Genomic DNA, 24,749 nt, shown 5'->3' with positions numbered 1-24,749 from the left:
CTACCAGGCACTTAAAATATAAGGGAAGATTGAGGTGATGGATATCCCATTTACCCTGATGTGTTGTTATGCATTGTATACCTGTATCAAAGTATTTCATGTACCCCATAAAGATATACACCTACTGTGTGCCCACAAAAAAATTTAAATTAAAAAAAAGATTTAAGGAAAGAGATCAGATGAACTAACCTATCTGTTGATACTTTTGTTGTTATCGTTGTTGTTTTTAGACGGAGTCTCGCTCTGTCACCCAGGCTGGAGTACAGTGGCGTGATCTCGGCTCACTGCAAGCTCCTCCTCTTGGGTTCACACCATTCTCCCGCCTCAGCCTCCCAAGTAGCCGGGACTACAGGTACTCACCACCACACCTGGCTAATTTTGTTTTTGTATTTTTAGTAGAGATGGCGTTTCACCATGTTAGCCAGGATGGTCTCGATCTCCTCACCTCGTGATCCACCCACCTCGACCTCCCAAAGTGCTGGGATTACAGGCGTGAGCCACCGCGCCCGGCTGATAGTTTCATTTCATAAGTCTGGTCACGAAGTTGATCACAGAGGAGTGGATGCTTTCCAGAGCCCCCAAAACATTGGCCTACCCTGAAGGCTCCTAGTAGCTGGGCCACATCTGGATATAGAAACACCTTTCACTGAAGGATACGTGCTACCTGGCTTTCTTTACAAGCCAGCACAGGTGTATGGAGTGTGGGCATGGATGTGTATTCCTTTGTGAGGGCTACCTGTTAGAGAGGTTGGGCTACAGAAGATATGGACCTGACAAGTACTGGGACCACGGGCACTGAGTTATTAGCAGTGATTCTTTGGATAGAATGGAAAACCTACTTACTGGCTGTGTGCCTCCATGAGAGTGTTTGATTCCATCACTAGGAGTGATCCTTAAAAGGCATCTGGAGGCCAGGGGCAGTGGCTCACGCCTGTAATCCCAGCACTTTGGGAGGCTGAGGCAGGTGGATCATTTGGAGTCGGGAGTTCAAGATCAGCCTGGCCAACATGGCGAAACCACATCTCTATTAAAAATACAAAAATTAGCCAGGTGTGGTGGCAGGCGCCTGTAATCCCAGCTGCTTGGGAGGCTGAGGCACGAGAATCGCTTGAACCCGAGAGGTGGTGGTTGCAGTGAGCCCAGATTGCGCCACTGCGCTCCAGCCTGGGAAACAAGGGTGAAACTCCATCTTAAAAAAAAAAAAAAAAGGCATCTGGAACATGGACATCACACATGACAGGCCCAGCAGTTCTACTTTCAGAACACAATAGAAATGCATGCATACATTCACGAAAAGACAGATCCAAGAATCTCCTCAGCAGTGCTGTTTGTAAGAGCGAAAACTAGAAACAGGTCACATGGCTGTCAACAGAGGAATGCGTGAATAAATGTGGGACATTCACATAATGGAAGACTGCGCAACAGAATGAAGGAACAACATGGTGAATGCATCTCACAAACATAATAGTGCGTGAAACAAGCTAAATATAAAAGAATATCTGTTCTATGACTCCATTTATATAAAGCTAAAAAACAGGCAAAACTGTAGTGTGAGAAATCAGAAAAGTAGTGAGTTCTGGGGTATTTGGTTTTTAATCTGGGGGCTTGTTTGGTTTTTTGTTTGTTTGTTTTATTTTATAAAAATTCATCAAGCAGGCCGGGTGCAGTGGCTTATGCCTGTAATCTCAATACTTTTGGAGGCCAAGGTGGGCAGATTGCATGAGCCCAGGAATTCAAGACCAGCCTGAGCAACATAGTGAAACCTTGTTTCTACAAAAACTTAGCTGGGCATCGTGGTGTGTGCCTGTAGTCCCAGCTACCCAGGAGGCTGAGGTGGGAGGATCACTTGAGCCTGGGAGGCAGAGGTTTCAGTGAGCAGAGATCATGCTACTGCACTCCAGTCTGGGTGACAGAGTGAGACCCTGTCTCAAAAAAAAAAAAAAAAAAAAAAAAATTCTTCAAGCAGTATATTTTTGATTTGTGAGCCCTTATGTTCTACTTCAATAAGAAGTTTACATTAAAAAGGGCACCTAGTCTTTGACCCTTACTTCAAAAGTGAGGAAGCTGAGGCCCAGAGGTAGTAATTTGCATGAGGTCAACCAAGAGTGCTCCTGGCAATGATCCTTTCCACTTTGATGCATATTGATGTACAGGTGGATTTGGGGGATGCTAGTTTAATGACAAAGAAAGGAGGAAATAAGCAAAAAGAGAAGTGTCAGCCACTATCAGTTGCTGACTGATGAAGTGTCAGCCACTATCAGAGAGTCATTTGCTCCTTCTTCATTGCTTCATTGCTTGTCTCTTCTCCCTTCCTTTCAAATGCAATCATGTGTGGACCAATGCCTGGAGCTGCTGCAGCCATTCTGTGGCCATGAGTGGAGACATTCCGGATACCCTGAGGATAGATAGCTGAGTGGATAAATAGAAAGAGCCTGTGTCTTTGGTGGCATCACCGAGCCACTGCATCTAAATCCAGACTTCTTTTGTAGAATATAAACATCTAAATGGTGTCAGGCAGTTTAATTTGAATCCCTGTGACTTGCAGGTGAACTCATCCTTATGGATTCAGAAGACAAAGAATACAAGCAAGCAGGAGAAAGTCTAAGAAGAAAGTTCACCTGGTAGGTGGCAATGTTCACAGCAAGAGTACCATCCTTCTGTAACATGCATTCTCAAAAGAGCCAGTGTCACCTGCAAAAGGATGTAAATTGGTTCTTGGGGCCGGGAAGCAAAAAAAAAAAAAAAAAAAAAAACAAATATTATAGTGGTCTGTGGCCCCCATAAAGCTCAGCCCTATTCCTTAGTATTTAATTTTTCTTTAAGGGAGCATTTAAATCTAATTAACTCTTCCCCTTTAGGGGCAGTGATAACAAATAATAAATTGAGAAACACTGCTTTATAGAGATGGAGGGCAAGCTCTAAAACAGAAAACAGATTTCCTGGCTTCCTAAGGTAGACCTGCGAATCCTTCCGAAAACCTTGGAATTCCACTGACTTCCAGATCCTTGCCCCAGCTTCTGCCACTGTGGTAGCTCCAGCCATACCAGCTCTGCCCAGCCCTTCCTGTGCTTTGTAACCCAGGCCTGCAGACAAGTCCTCACTACACAGAGGTAGTGAGAGCGTGTATGCAGGAGGTCTTGTCTTTATGCATAACCTAGCAGTGTAGCAAGACAGTGCTGGGGGCACAGCAATAAAATTATACTTCGTGCCCAGATTATAGATCCAGATGAGGTGACTTGCTAAAGAAAGGGCTTCCCCATTCCCCCCAGCTATATAAGGCAATGAATTATGCTAGGATTTCAGGATTTCCTGATTGGCAGGGTAGGAGGCTTGGTTTTCCCCCTCTGCTCCCACTCAGAGCTTCCTGTGATGTGGCAGGCAGAAAAGTACCACCACCACCACTCATGAAAGTCGGAGACGGGCCGGGCACAGTGGCTCACACCTGTAATCCCAGCACTTTGGGATGCTGAGGCAGGTGGATCACATGAGGCCACGAGTTCCAGGCCAGCTTAGCCAACATGGCAAAACCCCGTCTCTCCTAAAACAAAATACAAACATTATCCAGGCATGGTGGTGCACATCTGTAATCCCGACTACTCGGGAGGCTGAGGCACGAGAATCGCTTGAATCCAGGAGGTAGAGGTTGCATGGGCCAAGATCGTGCCGCTGCACTCCAGCATGGGCAACAGAGCGAGACTCTGTCTCAAAAAAAAAAAAAAAGCTACAAAATGTCCACTCCTCCTTCCAGCTGAGACCCAGTTGGGCTTGGCTAGTTGAAAAAGTAAAGAAGGATGGAAGGAATATCTCCCACCTACAGCTCTAGGTGGTACAGAAACCAAGGGATTGATTGTGCAGAGCTGAGTAAAGAGAGGACCCGAGACCAGAGAACCACAGTCAGGGGTCTGAATTAGTCACTAAAGCAAGGGGAATGGTGGTGGTGGCAAAAGCAAATGACAAAGGTCAAGAACAGAGCCAGGGTTCAAGACCCAGAAGCAACAGGTCCAGAGAATAAGCCTTCTGGTAATCCTGGGCAGCATCTGGGTGGGCACTGTTGTCATTATGAACCATGGTGCTTGCTGGGTGGGACGCATGGTGTGGCCAGGACAGCCAGAATGGAAGGCTTCCTTTGGAAGGCTTCTCTGAGCTAGCAGGAAGATTTGGACAGGGGAAATGATTTCTCACAACTCCTTCCTGACCACCTACATAATTGGTTCAAATTAAGCACTAGGTTGTAGAGGTACCAATTCTTTGTTTCTGGAGGCAGGATGCTTTCTTGGCATAGATATACTCCCTGAGGAAGGATGTGGCTAGCAATAATTGTCCTCTCCTCTTTTAATTTAAACTTTTAATTTTAGAATACTTTGGATTTCCAGAAAACTTGCAAAGATAGTACAGAGTTTTTGCATATTCCTCACCCCGTGTCTCCGTTGTTAACATCCTATATCATTCTCGTACATTTGTCACAATTGAAGAGTCAACATTGGCACATTGCTATTAACTAAACTGTATACTTTATTTTTATTTAACTAGATTTTCCTCAAAGTTCTTTTTTTATCCTGAAATCCCACCCAGGATACCACATTACATTTTGCAGTCATGTCTCATTAGCCTCCTCTGGTCTGTGACAGTTTCTCGGACTTTCCTTGCTTATGACAGTCTTGAAAAGTATTCATCAGGTAATTTGTAGATTGTCCCTCAGTTTGGTTTTGTCTGATATTGTCCTCATGGATAAAGTAGAGTTCAGGGGTTTTTGGGAGGAAGACTACCGAGGTAAGGTGCCTTTTGCTTTTTATTTATTTATTTATTTATTTATTTTGAGATGGAGTTTTGCTCTTGTTGCCCAAGCTGGAGTCCAATGGTGCAATCTTGGCTCACTGCAACCTCCACCTCCCGGGTTCAAGTGATTCTCCTGCCTTAGCCTCCAGAGCAGCTGGGATTACAGGCATGCACCACCATGTCCAGCTAATTATTTGTATTTTTAGTAGAGACAGAGTTTCACTATGTTGGCCAGGCTGGTCTCGAACTCCTGACCTCAGATGATTCACCTGCCTCAGCCTCCCAAAGTGCTGGGATTCCAGGCATGAGCCACCACACCTGGCCAGTAAAGTGCCATTCTAATCACATCATATATGTTAATCTGTGTTGCATTGCTGTAAAGGAATACTGAGACTGGATAATTTATAAAGAAAAGAGATTTATGGCTGGGGGTGGTGGCACATGCCTGTAATCCCAGCACTTTGGGAGCCCAAGGCAGGCGAATCACGAGGTCAGGAGACCGAGACCATCCTGGCTAACATGGTGAAACTCCGTGTCTACTAAAAATACAAACAATTAGCCAGGCATGGTGGCAGGTAGGTGCCTGTATTCCCAGCTACTCAGGAAGCTGAGGCAGGAGAATGGCGTGAACCCGGGAGGCGGAGTTCACAGCGAGCCGAGATCGAGCCACTGCACTCCAGCCTGGGTGACAGAGTGAGACTCCCTCTCAAAAAAAAAAAAAAAAAGAAAGAAAAGAGGTTTATTTGGCTCACAGTTTGCAGGCTATACAAGAAGCATAGTGCCAACATCTGCTTCTAGTGAGGTCTCAGGAAGCTTATAAAATCATGACGGAAGGCAAAGGAGAAGCCAGCATATCACATGGCAAGAGAGGAAGCAAGAGAGAGGAGGAGGTCCCCGGCTAATTTAAACAACCAGCTCTCTTGCCAGGTGTGGTGGCTCATGCCTGTAATCCCAACATTTTGGGAGGCTGAGGTGGGCGGATCACCTGAGGCCAGGAGTTCAAGACCAGCCTGGACAACATGGTGAAACCTCATTTCTACTAAAAATACAAAAATTAGTTGGGCATGGTGGTGCATGCCTGTAATCCCAGCTACTCAGGAGGCGGAGGCATGAGAATCATTTGAACCCAGGAAGTGGAGGCTGCAGTGAGCTGAGATCACGCCACCGCACTCCTGTATGGGTGACAGAGTGAAACCCTGTCTCAAAAACAACAACAACCAGCTCTCTCACGAACTAACAGAGTGAGAACTCACTCATTACCATGGGGAAGTACCAAGCCATTCACGAAGGATCCACCCCACCCCCATGACCCAAACACCTCTTACTAGGCCCCACCTCCAACACTGGGGATCATATTTCAATATGAGATTGGAGGGGACAAACATCCAAACTAGATCATCATGTCAAGGGCATGTACTGTCAACATGGCTTATCACTGAGGATGTTAAACTTAATTGCCTGGTCAAGGTAGTGTTTGCCAGGTTTCTCCACTGTAAAGTTACTCCCCTCCCCCATATGGCATATGAATTAGACATCAATAAAGCTGTTACAAAAAAAAGATGAATGATAATCTGGAGAAAGTTATTTGGAACACAAATGACCCACAAGGTATTAATATCTTTTTTTTTTTTTTTTTTTTGAGATGGAGGCTTGCTCTGTCGCCCAGTCTGCAGTGCAGTGATTCAGGCTCAGCTCACTGCAACCTCCACTTCCTGGATTCAAATGATTCTCCTGCCTCAGCCTCCTGAGTAACTGGAATTATAGGCACGTGCCACCACACCCAGCTAATTTTTGTTTTTTTAGTAGAAACGGTTTCACCATGTTGGCCGGGCTGGTTCGAACTCCTGACCTCAAGTGATCTGCCCACCTCAGCCTCCCAAAGTGCTGGGATTACTGGCATGAGCCTCCACGCCCAGGCTCACAAGGTATTAATATCTTTAATACAATACAGAGCCCCTAAAATTAATTTTTTAAAAAATCAAAAAATGGACAAATGGGTATGGATAGTCAATTCAAGAAGGAAGAAATATAAATGGTCAAAATATGTATTCAGTCTCACTAGAGATCAAAAATCAAAAAATGGACAAATGGCTATGGATAGTCAATTCAAGAAGGAAGAAATATAAATGGTCAAAATATGTATTCAGTCTCACTACAGATCAATAACATGTTGATGAAAACAAAAGCATACAATTTTTGCTTGTCCTACCAGCAAATGTTAAAAGACCAATAAATAATAGGTAGGGATTCATGCTTTATGAAATTTAAACAATTTGGGGGGCCTTCTTCAAGAAAAAGAATTCAAAATTTCAAATATAAAAATTGGTACAAGACCAGGCACTGTGGCTCACGCCTGTAATCCCAGCACTTTCATAGGCCAAGGCAGGAGGATTGCTTGAGCCCAAGAGTTGGAGACCAGCCTGGGCAATATAAGGAGACCTTGTCTTTATGAAAAATTTTTAAAATTAGCTGGGCATGGTGATGTGCACCTGTAGTTCCATCTACTCAGGAGGCTGCAGTGGTAGGATCACTTGAGCCCAGGAGTTCAAGGCTACAGTGAGCTATGATCATGCCACTGCACTCCAGCTTGGGAGACCAGAGAGAGACCCTGTCTCAAAAAACAAAGAAACAAACAAAAAACCCTGATACAAAGCTGAATATTCATTTAGAAAATAAATAGCCACAATTATACATTTTACAAAACTGATAAATATGACAAACATCACAAAAGTATTAAAATGATTAGCTGCCTGGCACACCTCTATCATACTATTTTCCATAGTCTTTAAATGCATATTCTTTACTAAATTCTTCATAGGACAACTATTTTATGGTATTATTTTCTAAAGAGAATAGAAAGATAATGAAGTCTTCTAGCATGGCTGATTGAAATTTGCTTTGCTTTTTTATTATTAATAGTTTACAAAATTTTATTTCAACTTCAGATTTGTTGTCGGTAATGTGCTAAAATGCCCTCCGATACCTCAGCAGACTTACCACCAGACATTCTTGCTATTTGTGTACTGTTACAGGTTTTTGGCCTACAAACCCAGGAATTCTTATTCTGTTTCAGGTATGTTCCACCAAAAAGAAAGAAAAAAATCTATATGGTGAGTGTATGTTGCATTATCAAGGATATTCCTGATAGAAGAGAACTTACAGTTTTGTTAGTCATCGGTGAGTAGTGATTCATTCATTTACAACTATATAACTTTGACAACGGGAAGAATTTTTTACAGACTAGCTCCTGGCTCTATGTTTCAAACTTTGTTTCTTCTCTGGTACTCTCATTCATCTGGTGCCAGTGCCTCAAGGCACATTTATTTCATGATGTGACCTCTGGCCCTGCATCTTCATAGAAGCATACCTACACCAGGATGTCTAGCAGTAACTTATCTATGCACAGAAGTGACAGCAAACCTTGTAAATACATCCTGCTAAACTCAAATAAATGTATCCGAGCTCAACTTTCAAACAGCAGCCACTGCAAGGCCATAAAACCCAAGGGCAAGAGTAAGGGAAGGGGAATTTGGACTGGAGCGGTACAGTTGTCCTTATCTGGCTGCCATTAAAATAACTTACTTTGTCAAGTTTCAACCCTGTGAGCACATTGCTAAGGCTTCTCCCAGGGCCAGGGGAAATGGGACTCACAAGTTCAAGCAAAAAACGCCCTGAAATGTAAGCTTCAGCTTCAGAGGCAACCAGCCTCCACATCCACTGCTAGTGAGAATACTGAGAAACAGGTACTCTCAAACGGTGTTGGCAAAAACATGAAGTGCTATCAAAATAAAAGCTCTAGACTTTGGGAGGCCAAGGTGGGCAGATTGCTTGAGCCCAGGAGTTTAAGACCAGTGTAGGCAACATGGTGAAACAAAAATTAGCCAGGCATGGTGGCATGCGCCTGTAGTCTCAGCTACCTGGGAGGCTAAGATGGGAGGATCACCTGACCCCAGGAGGTTAAGGCAGCCAGTAAGCCATGATCACAACACTACACTCTAGCCTGGGCAACAGAGTGAGACCCTGTCTCAATCAATCAGTCAATCAATCAATTAAAAATAAAAGCACTGGCTGGGCGTGGTGGCTCACGCCTGTAATCCCAGCACTTTGGGAGGCTGAGGCGGGCAGATCACAAGGTCAGGAGTTCAAGACCATCCAGGCCAACATGGTGAAACCCTGTCTCTACTAAAAATACAAAAAAATTAGCTGGGTGTGGTGGCGCGCACCTGAAGTCCCAGCTACTCGGGAGGGTGAGGTGGGAGAATCACTTGAACCCGGGAGGCGGAAGTTGCAGTGAGCCAAGATCATGCCACTGCACTCCAGCCTGGTGACGGGGGAGACTCTGTGTCAAAAAAATAAAAATAAGTAATAAAGCACTAATACCTAAGGAAATATGTGCAAAGACATTTATTGCAGCATTATTCGTAGAGGCAATGAAAGTGGAAACAATCTCATATACATCACTAGGGAAAGGGTTGAATAAATTATGATACATCCAGCTGGTCGTGATGGCTTATGCCTGTAATCCCAGCACTTAGGGAGGCCAAGGCAGGCAGATCATGAGGTCAGGAGTTCGAGACCAGCCTGGCCAACGTAGTGAAACCTTGTCTCTGCTAAAAACACAAAAATTAGCCAGGCATGGTGGCATGCACCTGTAGTCCCAGCTACTCGGGAGGCTGAGGCAGGAGAATCGCTTGAACCCAGGAGGTGGAGGTTGCAGCGAGCCGAGATTGCACCACTGCAATTCCAGCCTAGGCGACAGAGCAAGACTCTGTCTTAAAAAAAAGAAAAATTCTGATGCATCCACACTGTATTATGCAGCATTAAAAAAAGATAAATTTGAGCTGTATGTATGGGAAGGTCTGTCATACATTTAAAATGGCAAACGGTAAAGTAATATGCATTATGGGATCACATTTTTGTAAAGAAGAAAACTCCATATATAATATATGTGGGTATGTAAATATATATAGATATATGAATATATATGTATAGATTTTCTATGAGAACAAAAGAATATGCAGCCAGACTTAAGGTTTTCAACTTGGTGAGGGTCAGGGAATGGAGATTAGTGGAGGGGACAGACCAGATTAATGTTTCCTTTCTACAACTTTGTGTTGTTTACTTTCACAGAGTACAATAAGTGTTTATTTATTTTGTAATTTAAACATTATAATAAAATTTTAAAAAATCAAAACATATGAAACATCTGAGCTAAACATATTTACAGTGCCTCCCACTTCTTTTCCAAGGCTTACCAATATTCTTTGTAAAGCCAACCCTGGGCTTACTTTTCTCCACTCCTGAAGTAATAGAATTATATGAAGAGCTTTGAGAAATCTCCATGGTACCCCATGGTATAAAAGTTCATGTCCATGGTACTTTTTTAAAAACCTCTATGACATGTATCACTTTCTACTTTAAGTTATATCTATCTAATCCCAGCACTTTGGGAGGCCGAGGCGGGTGGATCACCTGAGGTTGGGAGTTCGACACCAGCCTGGCCAACATGGTGAAACCCCTTCTCTGCTAAAAATACACAAATTATCTGGGCATGGTGGTATGTGCCTATAATCCCAGCTACTCAGGAGGCTGAGGCAAGAGACTACTTGGACCCAAAAGGTGGAGGTTGCAGTGAGCCGAGATCACGCCACTGCACTCAGCCTGGGGAACACAGCAAAACTCTGTCTCAAAAAAAAAAAAAAAAAAAAATTATATTTATCTGCTACTCAACAGCAACAACGACAATTTCCTTGCACAATCTTAGACTTCTGCCTTACAGCTGTGTCCCACCTCTCTCCTCCACTTTACAGACACACTCCTTCCTGTCCTACTTCATTTTTATCAGATGTATCTTGAAACGTGTTAAAAAGCAAGGTTACATTAATGTCTTACAATTTGAGGTACACTACAGAATCATTTCCAATTTTAGAAAAAAATTCAATTTTACTTCTGATTAGAATTTTTTTTACACTTCAGAGTTGTGTGTCTTTTTGCTATTAAGGATGTAATACATATATTTATAACTGAAGAAGTATATTCCTTTTTTTTTTTTTTTGAGATGGAGTCTTGCTCTGTCACCCAGGCTGGAGTGCAATGGCACAAACTCGGCTCACTGCAACTTCTGCCTCCTGGGTTCAAGTGCTTCTTGTACTTCAGCCTCCCGAGTAGCTGGGACCACAGGCGTGTGCCACCACACCCAGCTAATTTTTTTTTTTTTTTTTGAGACGGAGTCTCACTCTGTCGCCCAGGCTGGAGTGCAGTGGTGCGATCTCGGCTCCCTGCAAGCTTTGCCTCTCGGGTTCACGCCATTCTCCTGCCTCAGCCTCCCGAGTAGCTGGGACTACAGGCGCCCGCCACCACGCCCGGCTAATTTTTTGTATTTTTAGTAGAGACAGGGTTTCACCGTATTAGCCAGGATGGTCTCGATCTCCTGACCTCGTGATCCGCCCGCCTCAGCCTCCCAAAGTGCTGGGATTACAGGTGTTAGCCACTGCGCCCAGCCTAATTTTTGTATTTTTAGTAGAAACAGGGTTTTGCCATGTTGGCCAGGCTGGTCTTGAACTCCTCGGCTCAAGTGATCCTCCTGCCTTGGCCTCCCAAAGTGCTAAAATTACAAGTGCAAGCCACTACACCTGGCTGCTAATGAAATTCTTAAAGCAATATTTAGATTCAGAAGTAAATCACAAATTTTACACACTGTATTAGAACACTATCTTGGTCCACTTGGGCTGCCATAATAAAAGACCACAGACTCAGTGACTTAAACAACAGGAATTTTTTTCTTACAGTTCTGGAAACTGGGAAGTCAAAGATCAAGGGACCAGCAAGGCAGGTTTCATTCTGAGGCCTGTTCTCTTGGTTGACAGGTGACCATCATCCAGCTATGTGCTCTAGTGACCCCTTGAGTATGTTCTATGAGAGAGAGGCCGCAAGCTCTCTGGTGTCTCTTCTTATAAGGTCACTAATCCTATCAAATCAGGACCCCACCCTTATGACCTCATTTAACTTTAATTATTCCCTTAGAGACCCCATTTCATTCCAGTCACACTGGAGGTTAGGGCTTCCACATTGGAGTTTTGGAGGTGATGGCGGTGGCTGCTGCCATCACTCTTACTGCAGCAGGGAGGCGCAACTAGGGCTGCACATTCCATGAGCTGGTGGGAGCCCTGCCCTACTGGGTGGGACTACAGCTGCCCAAACTGCGGCTGTAAGTCTGAACCTCCCTGTGCCCTTGGACGGGGCAGGAAGGAGGCAGGATCTGCCCTCTTGTGTGCAACTGCAACCACCTGACCCACAGCTGCAGACCTGGGCTTCGCACTTAGAGCAGGCTGAAGCCGAGGACAAGCAGGAACCCTGACCTTTCCAAGTTGGCTGGGCGGGAGCTCCCTGGGTACAGCTGTGGCTGCCCTCTCAGGCGCAGGACCTGGGCAGGTTTACAACTGGGCAGGTTTACATCTCTGCAGCCTGCACCCTTGGGGCTCGAGAAGGCCCCATTGGCCAATCCCTGCTGGCTCGGGGATGTCTGTTCCCGCCGCCTGGCCGCTCCCCGCTCCTGGAGCCAGCTCCTATCTTGGAGCAGGTTTGGGGCCAAGCCCCGGGGCCTTGAATGGCAGTGGGAGGCAGAGCCCTGGGTGGAAGGGAGTGGGTCCTTGGTAAGGCCCCACCTTCAGGCCGGGCTTCCAGTCCCGCCAACCAGAGTGGGGACTCATGGTGCCTCTTCCGGGCGCCCGTGGCCACCCGCGGACCAATCAGCATGCACTGCTTCTTCTCTGAGCTCCATAAAAGCCCTGGGCTTAGCCAGAGCAGGGGAAAGGTCTGCAGAGTACAAAGAAGACAGAGAGACTATGGGATGACCAACTGCAGAGAAGAGCTACGTTCTCCACTGAGAGCTGCAGAGACAACCTGCCAGCAGAGAGGAGCCACCCTCTCCAGATGAGAACTGAATACTGGACACATGACCCGCCTACAGAGAGGAGCTGCCCACTGTGGGTCTCCTCTGAGCTGTTGTAACACTAAGTAAAGCTCTTCTTTGTCATGTTCACCCTTCACTTCTCTGTGTACCTCCTTCTGACTGGACACAGGACAAGAACTCGGGCAAAGGTGCTGGCCAGAAAATTGACACCCCAAAGATCCCATACACATTCAGTCCATAATACATAAGATCAATTATCACAAAATAGTAGGATATTTTTAATTTTGTCCTAAATTATCATAGGTATTGCAAATTGTTTTATCTTAATACAATATCTTTGTTACTAGAGAATCAGTATCAAGCTTCACTTGTTACTTATAAACCTATATATATATGTATGTGTGTGTATATATATATACACACAAATATAACAGGAATTATCAAATGTTTAATATTGCAGAAATAGTTTTTTAGCCAACAGTGCAACTGTTGTGACTACTGAACTAATTCTGACGAGCTCCAGAATCACAAATAAGAATAAGGAAAATAGGAAAATGGACACTCACTAAAGGGAAACATCTTGGTTGTGCACAATTCCATTGAATTCCTCTGATCTGAGAGGAGGTATTTGGAAGTTAATAATTTGCCTTTTCTCTTGCCTCAGTTCTGCTGCTCAGCTATTCCCAGCTAAAATGAGCTGTCCCATTTCTGACCTCAACAGAGGCATAACTCGTAAACCTTCACAGCAGTCCAACCCAGCCGCCTTTACTTTCAAGAACACAGGGCAAGAGGTGTTTCCACAGAGTGTAAATGGTGTTAGTCACAGAAGCAGATGTTCAAGGTTCCAGGTTGTTCTGTGACAGAGCCAAATGCCAGATCCCAAGCACAGAGGTTCTCATCTGTCCTTTAACAAATTTGCGTGCTTGCATGTGTGTACTGGATCCTCTAAAATGTGGCGGCAGGAGTCCCTCCTGCTTGCTTAGGTCTATGGGCAATACTGAGCCTAATGAAGCCTAAATGACTTCATACTGTGCTATATAAGTGAAGAGTTTATAGTCTTTTGAATAGAGGAAACTGGTGGGAGAATTGAGGTACCATGGGGCATGCAGTGATATAGGCAAGCAAACCCAAAGAAATGCATACCATTGCTAAGGACATCCTCTTTACACTGTGAATAGTGATTGCATTTGCCAAAACATCAATTGTCACATAAAATTTAATGTATTAGCTAGAATGTATCTGTTTTGTGGGTTTGGTTGTGTTTAAGTTGTAAACCTAAATTCCAAACAATTCTTAATTTTGAGAAACATCATCATATTTATTTTGGAAATCTTATAAAGGTGAATAATCTTCATATGCAGACACAGGACTAGTGCTGACTGACAACTGTTAGAAATGGATGATCAAAACTTATTTCTGTGTCAATTATTAAAAGATTTCTCAAAATAAAGCTGGGCTTGGTGGCTCACGCCTGTAATCCCAGCACTTTGGGAGGCTGAGGCAGGCAGATCACTTGAGATTGAGAGTTCGAGACCAGCCCGACCAACATGGTGAAACTCCATCTCTACTAAAAATACAAAAATTAGCTGGACGTGGTGGTGTACACCTGTAATCCCACCTACTCAGAAGGCTGAAGCAGAAGAATCACTTGAACCCAGAAGGCAGAGGCTGCAGTGAGCCAAGATTGCACCATTGCATTCCAGCCTAGGTGACAGAGCGAGACCTTGTCTCAAAAAAATAAAAGATAAAATAAAAAATTTCTCAAAATAAGATGATTTCTTTTAAAATGTTCTAGGAGAACTACATACTAAAAAGAAGCCACATAAGTGGCAGCAAGAGAGACAAACATGTTATTAATTCAAAGCTACAGTTCCACATTTAAGTATTAGAAAGTAGATACTGAGCAGGAAGCTTCTTTTCAAACAATGGCAAGGGGGCTTCTCTGAACCTATTCTGATTCAGGGACTGCCCAATACAAAATTAAAGATTTTTTAAAATTTACAAATAAAGGGAAAATATCTGTAAAATACTGCATTTTAAGCTCTTCTAAGAGGCAATATTAGCTAATGTCAGTGCAAAATTTTCTTATCTGACTTGTCTTTTCATCCACACTGCCCAACATGGTGCCTTGCACATAGAAAGCCCTTAATGAGAAAGGAAATTGCAAAAGGATATACAGTTGACCCTTGAACGTCACGGGCTTGAACTGCGTAAGTCCACTTATACAGGGATTTTTTTCCAGCCAACTGCAGATTGACGCTACAGTGTTCATAGCATGCAAAACCCGCATGGATAGGCTAGGCAGTATGTTCAAGGGCGTCCATTATATTTTTAGCTATGTATTTTTATAAGTCTGAAATATTTCATTAAAATGCAACCCCAATTAAAAAAATAAGTCATTCCAACATTTGGCTCATGCCTGTAATCCTAGCAATTTGGGAGGCCAAGGTAGGTGGATTGCTTGAGTCCAGGAGTTCTAGACCAGCCTGGGCAACATAGCAAAACTCTGTCTCTACAAAAAGTACAAAAATCAGCCAGGCGTGGTGGCACACACCTGTAATCCCAGCTACTCTGGAAGCTGAATGGGAGGATAGCTTGAGTCCGGGAGGTGGAGGCCACAGTAAGCTGGGATTGCACCACTGCACTCCCGCCTGGGTGACAGAACAAGACTCTATCTCAAAAAAAAAAAAAAAAAATTCACGTGCTCTGAGCTACAGGCACTGTAACAAATTACCATAAACTTGGTACCTTAAAATGACAGAAATTTATCCTTTCACTGTTCTGGAGGCCAGAAGTCCAAACCGATTTCATAAGCCAAAATCAAAGTTTCAGCAGGGCCACACTTTCTCCAGAGGCTCTAGGACAGCGTCCCTTCCTTGCTTTTTCAAGCTTCTGGGAGCTGCCAGCATCCCTTGGCTTGTAGCTACATCACTCTAATCTCTGCCTCTGTGGTCACATTGCCTTCTCATACATCAAATCTCCCTCTGCTTCTCTCTTGTAAAGACATTTGTGGCCAGGCATGGTGGCTCAGCATTTTCAGAGACTGAGGCAGAATAATCGTTTGAGGTCACCAGTTTGAGACCAGCCTGGCCAACATGGTGAAACCCTGTCACTACTAAAAATACAAAAATTAGCTGGGTGTGGTGGCCAGTGTCTGTAATCCCAGCTACTCGGGAGGCTGAAACAGGAGAATCACTTGAACTGGGGAGGTGGAAGTTGCAGTGAGCCGAGTTCGCACCACTGCACTTCAGCCTGGGTGACAGAGCAAGACTCTGCCTCAAAAGAAAAAAAAAAAAAGACACCTGTGCACTTGTGATTGCAGTGAGGGCCCACCTGGATAATCCAGGATCATCTCCCTATCTCAAGACCCCTAATTTAATCACATGTGCAAAGATGCTTTTTCCATATAAGGTAATAATTACAGGTTCCAGGGATTAGGACCTGGCCACAAGTACCTTTAGTTTTAGTCACCATATGTACGCAGTCCTTTCCTAAGGTTCAGGTTGAATAAAATTGGCTCAAGGGTAGTAAATAAAAGATACTTATTAACTATCAAGGAACTTCAAGAATGCTCAGGGATTTGGAACATGAAGCATCGGGCTGATATTTTATCATTAATCCTAAATAAGAGCCTTTTAGCAAATTTGTTAAATTTGTAAATGGAACCAAGCCCAGAAGAACTGTGTTTTTTTGTTTGTTTGTTTTTTGTTTTTGTTTTTCTGTTTTCTTTTTGAGACGGTGTTTCACCCTTGTTGCTCAGGCTGGAGTGCAATGACGTGATCTCAGCTCACCACAACTTCTGCCTCCCGGGTTCAGGCGATTCTCCTGCCTCAGCCTTCCGAGTAGCTGGGATTACAGGCATGTACCACCACGCCCGGCTAATTTTGTATTTTTAGTAAAGACAGGGTTTCTCCGTGTTGGTCAGGCTGGTCTCGAACTCCCGACTTCAGGAGATCTGCCAGCCCAGCCTCACTAAAGTGCTGGAATTACAGGCGTGAGCCACCACGCCCAGCTGTAGAAGAACTGTTAACAATGCCAGTGCAACAGTTTCAGAAGACCAAACACTTTGATAGATCAGTAATGCTAAAGGGCATATGAGCTGCACAGTGTACTATGGTTTGGATGTTTTTGTCCCCTCCAAAAGTTCATGTTGAAACTTAGTCCCCAGTGTAACAGTGTTAGGAGGTGGGACCTAATGGGAGATGTTTAGGTCACAGGTGCTCTGCTGTCATGAACAAATTAATGTCACTATATAAAGGGCCTTGTGGGAGTGGGTTTACTCTCTTCTGCTCTTCTCCTACACGAGTTCACAGCAAGAAGGCCCTCCCTCAATACCAGATGCTGGTGCCCTGATTTTGAACTTCCCAGCCTCCAGATTGTGAGAAAGGAACTTTCTGTTCCTAATAAATTACCCAATCCCAGCCGGGTGCGGTGGCTCATGCCTGTCATCCCAGGACTTTGGGAGGCTGAGGTGGGTGGATCACTTGAGGCCAAGAGTTCGAGGCCAGTCTGGCCAACATGGGGAAACTCTGTCTCTACTAAAAATATTTAAAAATTAGCTGGGTATAGTGGCGCATGCCTATTGTCCCAGCTGCTTGGGAGGCTGAGGCATGAGAATTGCTTGAACCTGGGAGGTGGAGGTTGCAGTGAGCCAAGATTGTGCACTGCACTCTTGGCCTGAGCAACAGAGCGAGACACAGTCTCAAAAAAAAAAAAAAAAAAAATTACCCAGTCTCAGATATTCTGTTACAGCAGCACAAAATGGACTAAGGCAGAAATTGATACCAGAGGACCTAAAAATGTGGAAGTGGCTTTCAACAGTTTTGAAGTGAATGCTGAAGAAAAAGCTTGTATTGCCATGAAAAGAGCATTAAGGGTGACTCTGGTGAGGGCTTAGAAGAAGGGGAGAGCTGCAGGAGACTCTGAATCTTATAAAAGATTATTTAAGTTGTTGTGAACAGAAAGTTGGTTAAAATATGGACGTGAAGGCCATTCAGATGAAGTCTCAGATGGAAACGAGGAACAACGTATTGGAAACTGGAGGAAAGGTTGTCCATGTTATAACGCGGCAAAGAACTTGACTGAATTATATTTGTGTCCCAGGACTTCATGGAAAGCAGAACTTAACAGTGATGAGGCCAGGCACGGTAGCTCACGCCTGTAATCCCAGCACTTTGGGAGGCCAAGGCAGGTGGATCACCTGAGGTCAGGAGTTTGAGACCAGCGTGGCCAACGTGGTGAAACCCCTTCTCTACTAAAACACAAAAATTAGCTGGGCATGGTGGCAGGCACCTATAATCCCAGCTGCTCGGGAGCCTGACGCAGGAGAATCGCTTGAACCTCGGAGGCAGAGGTTGCAGTGAGCTGAGATAGCGCCATTGCACTCCAGCCTGGGCAACAAGAATGAAACTCCATCTCAAAAAAAAAACAAACAAAAAGAAGTGATGAACTATGATATTTGGCAGAAAAAATCTCTATGCAGCAGAGCATTCATTTCAGGGTGCTGTGTGGCTTCTCTTAACTGTTTATAGTAAAATGCAAGAAGAGAGAAACAATTTAAAAATTGAATTTATCATCAAAAGGGAAGCATAATATAAAGATAGGGAAAATTCTCAGCCTGGCCAAGTAAAGAATAAAAAAATACATTTAGGAGGAAAAAAACCAAGGATGTGACCAAGCTACCTTTAGTAACAAGATTAGTAGGAAGAGAAGGGAGCCAGGTGCCATTCATCAAGACAATGGACGAATCACCCTGAAGGCATTGCTGATAATTTTTAGGCTGTGCCTCCCACCACAAGCCCAGAGTGCTAGGACCTTGAGGGCAGAAGAGTTTGGGGAGAAGGCCTGGGGAACCCATCAGAGCTGAGGACTCACTGTGCAGAGTTTCAGATGCAGTACTCTTTGCTGCCCCAGCTGTAGCTCAAGTGGGCCCAGGTGTGGCTCAGGGCATTGCTCCAGGCCACTCAAGCAGTGAGCCTTGCTGGTGTCCGCATGGTGCTAATTGTACAGGAGTGCAGAATGCAAGAACTGTGGTGGCAGGGCTTCCTTCGTCTGGATTTTAAAGGCTGCCTCAGAGAGCCTAGGGACCCAGGCAGACACCTGCCCCAGGGGCAGAGCCATGGCAGAGAGTACCCATTAGGGCAATGCCTAGTGGAGCCACTCCTCAGGGAGTGAGGCCACCCCGAGACCCCAGAACTGTAGAGCCACTAGTATGCAGTGTCAGCTTGTGAGAGCCACAGGCATGCCATTTCAATGCATACCCAAGGCTTCCCAGGGCCTTGGGCATCCAAACCCCACTCCAGTGTGTCCAGGTGGTGGGACATGGTGTCAACAAAGATCCAGCCTTAAGATTTAATGTTGTTTGCCCTGTTGGGTTTTGGACTTACTTGGGTCCTGTTAATCGTTTCTTCTTTCCTATTTCTCCCTTTTGGGAAAGGAATGTCTATCCTATATCTGTTCCATCATCATATTTTGGAAGTAAATAATTTGTTTGATTTCACAGATCACAGCTGGAGGGAAATTTACCTCAAGATGAATTACACTTTGAGTCTCACCCATATGTGATTTAGGTGAGACTCTGGATTTGTTTTTGTTTTGAGACGGAGTTTTGCTCTTGTTGCCCAGGCCGGAGTGCAATGGCACGATCTCGGCTCACCGCAACCTCCACCTCTAGGGTTCAAGTGATTCTCCTGCCTCAGCCTCCCTAATAACAGATCACAGCCATGCACCACCACGTCCGGCTAATTTTGTATTTTTAGTAGAAACAGGGTTTCTCCATGTTAGTCAGGTGGCTCCATGTAGAGAATTCATTCTAAATGAATCCTACCATCTCCCTTAAGTAGATAATCCTCCAAGGCTAATAATGGTCAGAAATCTTCTGCATAGAAGGTAGTGGTACAGAAAGGGGAGAGGGGTGAAAGGTATTGTGGTGTTTTTTACATTTTATTTTAGAACATTTTTTTTTTCTTTTTGAGACAGAGTTTCCCTCTTATTGCCCAGGCTGGAGTGCAATGGCGCGATCTCAGCTCACCGAAACCTCTGACTCCTGGGTTTAAGGGATTCTCCTGCTTCAGACTCCTGAGTAGCTGGCATTAAGGGCATGTGTCACCATGCCTGGCTAATTTTGTATTTTTAATAGCGACGGGGTTTCTCCATATTGGTCAGGCTTGTCTTGAACTCCCGACCTCAGGTGATCCGCTCACCTCAGCCTCCCAAAGTGCTGGCATTACAGGCGTGAGCCACCACACCTGGCCTATTTTAGAATATTCTTAAACATTTATTTTGAAAAAGGCTAGTCTGGTCAGGTGCAGTGGCTCACGCCTGTAATCCCAGCACTTTGGGAGGCCAAGGTGGGTGGATCACAAGGTCAGGAGTTTGAGACCATCCTAGCCAACATAGTGAAACCCCATCTCTACTAAAAATGCAAAAATTAGCTGGGTGTGGTGGCACGTGCCTGTAGTCCCAGCTACTTGGGAGGCTGAGGTGGGAGAGTCACTTGAACCTGGAGGCAGAGGTTGCAGTGAGCCAAGACCACATCACTGCACTCCAGCCTGGGTGGCAGAGTGAGATTCTGTCTCAAAAAAAAAAAAAGCTAGTCAAGTGGAGCAGTGAGAGTAGAGAAAGAACAAAGAAATCTGAAGAAATCTGTAATTGGTTGTGATCAATTAGTTGTAAATACCACTGAACTCGGACCAGCCAAGGCATTTTGTGGATCCTGATGTATTAGTTATATAGTGATGTCTAATAAGTTATCCCAAAATTTAGTGGCTTAAAACAAGACACAGCCAGGCATGGTGGCTCACGTCTATAATCTTAGCACTTTGGGAGGCTGAGATAGGTGGATCACCTGAGGTCAGGAGTTCCAGACTAGCCTGACCAACATGGCAAAAACCCGTCTCTGCTAAAAATACAAAGTTAGCTGGGTATGGTGGCAGGCGCCTATAGTCCCAGCTACTCAGGAGGCTGAGACAGGAGAATGGTTTGAACCTGGGAGGCAGAGGTTGCCGTGAGCCGAGATTGCGCCAATGCACTCCAGCCTGGGTGACAGAGTGAGACTCCATCTCAGAAACCAACAAAAACAACTACAAACAAGCCATATTTACTATCCTACATAGTTTCTGTGGATTAGAAATTTGTGAACAGCTTAGCTCGGTGGTTCTAGCTCAGGATTGGTTTCAAAGCTGCAATCAAGATGTCAGCCAGAGCTGCAGTCATCTGAAGGCCTGCCTAGGGCTGGAGGATCCACTTCCAAGGTGGATCATTACTTGACTGGCAACTTGGTGTTGGTTTGTTGGTGGAAGGCTTGCCTCAGTTCTTCTTTATGTGGGCTCTCCACATGGACTGCTTTAGTGACCCCATGACATATACATGGCTTTCCTTAGAGCAAGTGACCCAAAAGAGGCCAAGGTAGACACTGCAATCAGTGTCACACACTGACACTTCCACAATATCCCATTGGTTACTTGGGTCAAGTTTATTCAACGTGGGAAGGGATGACAATAGGAGGGCTGTCTGGGAGGCCACCACATTTTGTTGTATACAATCTTCATGATATTTCATATTAATACTCTGAGTTAGAATTTATTTTTAATAGAAAATAATAGCTTATAGATATGAGGCATCTGGTTTGATTTTATTTAATCTTTAAAACAATGGTATAAGGTAGGTGCTTTTAATAATACCCCTTTCCACAGATAAGGATGTTGAGGAACAGATAAATAACTTGTCCAAATGTTCACCCAGTAAGTGCAGGGCCAGGTTCTAAATCCAAGTTCTAAACTGTTAAGATTCAGGGTAATTTGTTACATAGCAATGGATGACTAATACCGTAATTGTCTCAAAGTGCTACACTTGATTTTAAAGGTTGTCTAGCCTCATGCAGATCCCCAAATACTTTATCACAAAATACCAGAAAAGGAGGTTAGGGTGGTTTCAGTTGGAAATTAGGGACTATTGTCAACTCTACTTTGATATTGAAGGTCTGTAACCACAGTGGTTTCAGGATAAAGTAATTCACAGACTGCTATTAGTTAATAGAGCCAAGGGGCTATAACATGTACTCCTGTCTTGGATTTTCTCCTAATATATTTCTCAGCTGACTTTTTTTTTTTTTTTTTCGAGACAGGGTCTATTGCTCTGTTGCCCTGGCTGGAGTGCAGGAGTGGAGTGCAGTGGTGTGATCATAGCTCACTGTAGCCTTGACCTCCCGGGCTCAAGCGATCCTCCTACCTCAGCCTCCCAAATAGCTGGGACCACAGGTACACACCACCATACCTGGCAAATTTTTTAGATTTTTTCTAGAGATGAGGTCTCACTATATTGCCCAGGCTGGTTTCAAGCAATCCTCCTGCCTTGGCCTCCCAAAGTGCTGTGATTATAGGCATGAGCCACCACACCCAGGCTCAGCTGACCTACTGACCACTTGCCAAGATACCCAGTACAACAGATTGTTCATTGTTTATATTCTAATAGTAAACATTTATTGAGTACTTATTATGTGCCAGGTGCTATTCTAAGTGATTTACGTATACCCAATCATTTATTTTTATTCCCATCTTATAGATGATAGAACAGAGGCACCAAAAGGTTAAACCAGGGCTCACAATCATTAAGTGTTAAAGCTCGAATTTGCATTCAAGTAAACTGACTCACTATTAACCATTGCGTTAGAGGTTAACACAGTGAGGCAAAAGTTCCAAAAACTCTAGGAGAAGACAGAAGGGTTTCAAGGGCTATGACCTACCAAGTAAAAGGCAAAAGAATCGGAAGCAAGTTAAATTTATCTTTCTCCTGATAATGTTCTTTCAACTCTCAGAGGCTGAATTTACTAGGAAATTATAAAATGTTGTTTAGGGTTAGAACTCTTTTTTCTCTCACCTCCTTAAATAAGCTTTGTTCAGAATGTCCATTTGAAACTTAGACTGGAACTTTCTGTACCCTAGTTTCTATATTGCCTAGCTAGGCCACAAAACAAAAAAAATTCTAAGGTTCTATCAGCCATTTAGATCTCAGTCATCTTTTTAGTCATACTAGAACTCACGAAGTCCTCTTAACTGAAAGGGCTCCTGGCCTACCATCAAAATGCTCATGCGTTAGGCTTTATATCTGGATTAAAGTAAAGTCAGCAAGAACTGGTCTCAGAGGAATTCTTTCCTCCAGAACAGAGGCAACGTGTGAGATTTAAGAACTCAGGCCTTAGCATCTGGCAGAACTTTCAATTTGAATCTTAGCTCACTATTTGACATAGAGCAAGAAACACGAGTCTCAAATGTAAATCAGGAAACAACAGGACCAGAGCTGATGCACAGGAAGCACTTCACATTGTAGAAGGCACTCAATAGCTGCTTGGTATAGAGTAAATACATGCTTGGTTTTGAGTAAATAAATACTTGGTATTGAAACGATTATTTCAGTCATTGATCTGTGCACAAGAAAATTGTGTATCATAAACATTTTACTCTTGAGCAAACATCGATTATTAAAAACATATGTTCAAATTCATTATCCATTCTATTTAATTAAATGCTTGAGGCGCTTGGGGAGCTTACATTTGTGATTTAAGTCTGTGTGTTTTTCAAATGTATCTTTCAGAAGAGATTAAGACACTGCAATTTTAAGCAGGGCAGTGTGGCTCACGCCTGTAATCCCAGCACTTTGGGAAGCTGAGGTGGGCAGATCCCTTGATGCCAGGAGTTCAAGACCAGCCTGGGCAACAAAGCGAGACACTGCCTCTATAAAAAACATTTTTTTAAATTAAAAAAAGTGCAATTTGAACACATGTCAATATAAGATTACCTTTTAATTCAAATGTGTAGATATCTATTGTGCTGGAATCAGGTGGACAGCAGGTGATCTCACTCATGGCATCTTGGTGTTCTGCGATGTGGCACATCCACTTCTTAAATGCAGATTATTGCACTGTAATAAAAATCCTCCATGTTCAGTGCTTTCATTGTGTATAATTGTGTAAACTGTAGACAAAAAATATTCCTGAATTTGGCCGGGCGCGGTGGCTCAAGCCTGTAATCCCAGCACTTTGGGAGGCCGAGACGGGCGGATCACGAGGCCAGAAGATCGAGACCATCCTGGCTAACACAGTGAAACCCCGTCTCTACTAAAAAAATACAAAAAACTAGCCGGGCGAGGTGGCGGCCGCCTATAGTCCCAGCTACTCGGGAGGCTGAGGCAGGAGAATGACGTAAACCCGGGAGGCGGAGCTTGCAGTGAGCTGAGATCCGGCCACTGTACTCCAGCCCGGGCGACAGAGTGAGACTCCGTCTCAAAAAAAAAAAAAAAAATTCCTGAATTTGTGTGTATGTGTGTGCGCAGATGTGCAATCCGAGATGGTTGTTAAAGCTCGAAAGCGAGCTTAGCCTCTAGACTCGCCTCTCCTCCGAGGCCCAGCCAAGGTGGACTCGCACCGTCACAAGACCGGCCAGGCCGTGGCAATGAAGAAGAAGCCAGTCTTGGTGCTAGGGACCCAGTTGTTCTCCGTCCCGCCCCTGCCTGACAGCCCCGCCCTGCCCCGCCCCGAGCCACGCCCCACCCTCGCTCCCCCCCCCGCAACAGTACTGCTTGCATCTCCCGTGAGCCTCTTCGACTGTCACTCTTTGGAGAAAAAGTGACGTCTGCACTGAGGTGGCCGCTAAAGTGCGAATCGCGACGGGTGGTGGCCGTTGGGTCCCGGCGGGAGGCGGGGTTTCCGCTCCCTGGGGCGCACGTCAGTCAGGAGGCGGAAGCTCAGCGGGGGCGGGAAGGTTGTAGTGCGGTGAGTTGAGCTCCTTTTGCTTAAGTGGTCGCGCCCCCTTTAAGAGCCGCTATTGGAAAGCGAGGCGGTCCCGGTGTCCTCGGGTCCCAGGTAAGTACGACAGTCTGGCGGCACCGGGGAATGGAAAAGTGTGGCCCCGGTCCTAACCTGCCGCCGCCGTCTTTGTTGCTACAGGCAGCGACCTCCCCTCCGACCTTGCCACCCAACATTTCTCGCTCCTACTTGCTTCCTTCGTCTCGTTCACAGCCCTGGCCCAGTCGGCTCTGCACGCCCGCAGGCAGGGACCTTTCTGGC

The 24,749-nt window shown here is 44.8% G+C and overlaps 1 protein-coding gene and 1 long non-coding RNA gene across 8 annotated transcripts in view; one reads left to right on the top strand and one right to left on the bottom strand.

The window, feature by feature from the left end:
- Positions 1-24,749, top strand: part of INI (INTS3 and NABP interacting protein) — a 65,342-nt gene that overhangs the window by 4,773 nt on the left and 35,820 nt on the right. For 3 of the 7 annotated variants that reach the window (XM_024792605.2, XM_024792604.2, XM_024792603.2), the window contains exon 1: positions 24,398-24,545. The gene's annotated coding sequence lies outside the window, so the exon portion shown is untranslated. Of the gene's footprint in view, positions 1-2,545; positions 2,622-7,849; positions 7,954-24,397; positions 24,546-24,749 lie in introns of those variants that run through there. The other 4 variants (XM_011740377.3, XM_024792606.2, XM_071078184.1 and 1 more) reach the window with 3 other exon arrangements.
- Positions 228-24,372, bottom strand: LOC139358198 (uncharacterized). The gene is made up of 3 exons (XR_011612789.1): positions 24,260-24,372; positions 23,483-23,605; positions 228-2,691 (listed from the first exon to the last, which is right to left on the bottom strand). It is a non-coding gene; the product is annotated as an uncharacterized lncRNA (long non-coding RNA).

The sequence above is a fragment of the Macaca nemestrina genome, chromosome 14 (assembly GCF_043159975.1).
Source record: "Macaca nemestrina isolate mMacNem1 chromosome 14, mMacNem.hap1, whole genome shotgun sequence".
Taxonomy (NCBI): Eukaryota; Metazoa; Chordata; class Mammalia; order Primates; family Cercopithecidae; genus Macaca; species Macaca nemestrina.
The sequence above is the reverse complement of the archived record's forward strand: the minus strand, read 5'-3'. Positions and strand labels throughout refer to the sequence as shown.